We start from the raw sequence: 3,932 nt of genomic DNA, 5'->3' as shown, positions 1-3,932 counted from the left end.
TTTATTATTATTGGTGTTGTTTACTTTTGTACTTTCTTGCTTTATATATGTAGAGTTATGTATACACAGATCTGAGATCAAGAAATTAACTTAGCTACTTAATCTTGATCTTGATTTTGTAACTTCTATTAACTTTTATCTCTTATACTTCTAATATCTCCCAATCATCCTCCCAACTCACCGCCTCTCAAATTTTAGGAAAGGTTTGACCTAACTCTAAGTTTGTTCTTCCATCAGTTTTCTATTTAGAAAAGCAGATTTTATATCCAGTTGATAGATCTTTTATTATTTTTGTGCGGCTAGTGCAATAAGTGCTCCTATTATATCTAGGTGAGTTACAAGTACAAATGTCTCTGAGTAATCTATCTTAGAAATTTGTGTATATTCTTTAGCTAGGAGCCTTGTTTTATGCTTCTGAATAAATTCATCGGGATTGAGTTTAGTCTTGTATACCCATTTGACTCCAATGATATCTTTATTTGAAGGGCGATTTACCAATTCTCATGTATTGTTCTTCTCAATCATCTTAATTTATTCTTCCATGTTATTTCTCCATTATTCTTGCTTTTCTACTTCTTCAAAGCTTGTAGGCTCGATCTTGAAAAAATTACATGTTTCATATACATCTTATAGAGGCTTAGTTTTTTTTTTGGAGGAGAATCAGTGGTTGCTTCTATTGTTGGAGTAGTTGTGCTGGTTTCTTCACGTTCTTGTTCTTCTTGTCTTGTAGGTAATTGCTATGATAATTCAATGCTTCCTTTCTCGACTTTTTCATCTTCCTAACTCTATGAAGCATTTATCGTCGAACTCCACGTCTTAACTGATTGTGAGTTTCTTTGTTTGCAAGTTATACACACGATATCCTTTTGACTGTGTACTATACCCAGAGAAAATTCTTTTTTCTGTCTTCTTATCGAGCTTTTTCTTTTTTTGTGGGAATGTGGACATAGTATATGAATTTAAAGACTCTTAGTTGGAGTTTTATTTTCTACTGCTTTAACAGGACAACAATTTAGTAGGTATACTGTTGTATAAACAGATTTTGCCCAGAAGATGTTTAACAGATTTTTCTTCTTGAGGATCGAGCGTGCCATCTCCATCATAGTTCGATTTTCCCTCTCAGATACTTCATTTTACTCAGAAACATATCCCACTATGAGTTGACGCTCGACACCCTCTTCTTCGCAGAATTTATTAAATTCTTTGGAAGTATATTCAGTTCCTCTATCGCTATGAAGTACCGTGATGCTATAACCACTTTGCTTTTTCACATGTTGCTTGAACTTATTGAAGATGCCAAAAAATCTCTGATCTTTCACGTAGGAATGTACCCATGTCATTCTAGTTTAATCATCAATGAAGAGAATGAAGTACTTATTGTTATTGAGTTATGGAGTCTTCATCGAACCACAAACGTCAGTGTGAACTAATTCCAGCATCTCCTTGGCTCTCGCTGAGCTCTTCCAGAAGAAAATGGTTGGCGATGTTGTTTGCTAAGTAAACATCCTTCGCAAGGTTGATTAATCTTTATGATGTTTGGTAGATCTCTCATTAGTTGCTTTTGATGTAGCAGCTTTAATCCATGAAAATGAAAATGGCCAAATCTTCGATGCTACCGTCATGAATTATCTTCTTGGGCCTTTAATGCAATTTCTATAATATAACTTCATTTGAGTGGAAAGCTCCTGTTTTTCATTTTAATTATTGCTAGAAACTTTTTTAGTTTTTCTTTTATTTATGGTGCATGAGTCTTCTTCAAAATGTAATGCGTAGTCTTTCTCTAACATTTGGCCAATATTAAGTAGATTCTGTTCTAGTTTAGGAATTAATAGAACATCATGAATATTCTTAGTACCTATCTTAGTGTGGACGATGATTGTACCTTTGCCATTTGCTTGCACGATCGTTTCATCTCCAAGTTTGATACCAGATCAAATAGATTTATTGTTGTCACTGAATAGACTTTGATCACCTATCATGTGATTACTGCAACCACTATCGAGATACCATATTTCATCTTTTTTCTTGCACTCTTCTTGTGATGATGCATAGAATAGACACTCTTTTCCCTCCTTTTTTTCAGAAAAGTTTGTGTGATGATTCATCTTCATCTTGCAGTCTTTCTCCATATGCCCAAATTTTTTACAATTGCAGTACTGTGATTTTTTACGGTACCAACAATCCTTCTCTAAATTGTTGATTTTTTTGCATATGCCACAAGGAGAATATTGTTTTCTATTTTCAGTTTTATTTTCTATTTTTTTTAAAAGTGTCTGAACTTCTAGAATTTGCTTGACTTTTTTCTCCTCCCTTTTTATTTAGATTCTGATATTTTATATTTAGCTTAATCTGAAATGCATTTTCTATTGAATCTTTATTATTTTGACTTGTTAGTCTTTGTTCAAAAGCGTGTAGTGAGCTTATTAACTTTGTTAGTGTTAGCGTTGATAAATCTTTAGTTTTCTCAATTGTAGATACTTTAGGATCGAGTTTGGAAGGCAAACTAATGGGTATTTTCTCCATTATCTTTTTATCGAAAAAGTCATCTTCTAAGCTTTCATTTCAGTTACTAAACTCATTAATCTTGTATAATAACTTTTTATTTTCTCAAAATCTTTCATTTTCATATTTGCATATTGCTTCCTTAGAGATTGAAGGAGGACTGTGTGTACCTTTATTTCACCTCTGAACTCTTACTTCAAATTTTTTCACACTTTTTTAGCTGATGATATTCTTCTTATCCTTAAAAAGATTGTCTTCGTTACAGCTTGTTGGAGGAAGCACTGAGCAATATAATTTTTTTTTTGCTCTTTCTTCAATTTTTTCTTTTCTACAACAAATAGTATTGCTTGATTCTTTAGCATGATGAATCCTTTGTGGACAACATTCCACAAGTCTTGTGCTTGTAGAAAGATTTTCATTTGAGAATGTCAGTCCTCATAATTATCTCCTGACGAGAAAGTTTAGGGGGCCAGCAACTTTTGTGTTTTGTGCCCAGCACTTAACTATCAAAAAAAAAGTGAGTGATCTTCCACCATTGAATGTAATCTCATACCATTAAAAACACTATTGATGACTAATTAATGGTTACAAAACATAAAAGTTGCTGGCCCCCTAGCACTCATCATCTTCTGATAATATGGGTACATGAATATTGATGGTTGAGATGGTCATAGGTATGGAAAAATTTTGTTTTTGAATGGATTATAATGTGGTGGATATATAGTTGATAGGTTAGGAAAAAAAATTCTACGCCCAATAGATGATTGAACGTAGTTCTAATGCCACTGTTAGTTTTATAAAATAGATTGATGTTGGTTTAGTGTATTATAGACTTGAATATTGTAACAAGGATAGTTTTGATGAATAAGTAGTTTGAATAAATGGTTTGAGAAAGTACAAAAGCTAATGAAATTTTGATATCTTTATTAATTAGTTACGATGAATTTTATGATAGCCTGGTTCCATAATTTAATTCTAGATAATTTCAAATTTTAAATATTTTTAAATATTAATCTAAATATTTATAGATATTAATTTTAAATATTTTTAGTACTTAATTTATTTACTTAACTTCTAGTCTTTTTTATTATAATATTTAAATATTTATTTTTATAAAACAAAATTATAAAAATTCTAAAAAATTTTACAAATATGTAGCATCATTAATAGCATCAGTGGTAGATTTTGGAATCGGCTCAAAAAGTGTTGGAGCATTAGCCAATCAAGATGAGAATTTTATTTTTAAGAATTTTATTTACGCATATTGCAATATAAAAGTACTTTATGTCGGCATACAGTTATACTTACATATATCAATTATTTGTGGGTGAATAAAATACTAATTTTTAAGGATTCCATTTGCACATATTGCAATATAAAAGTATGTCAACTTCTAATTATACGTATTATATTTGTAAAAATAATTACTT

This window comes from Arachis ipaensis, chromosome B10 (assembly GCF_000816755.2).
Source record: "Arachis ipaensis cultivar K30076 chromosome B10, Araip1.1, whole genome shotgun sequence".
NCBI lineage: Eukaryota > Viridiplantae > Streptophyta > Magnoliopsida > Fabales > Fabaceae > Arachis > Arachis ipaensis.
Note: the sequence above shows the minus strand (reverse complement) of the source record.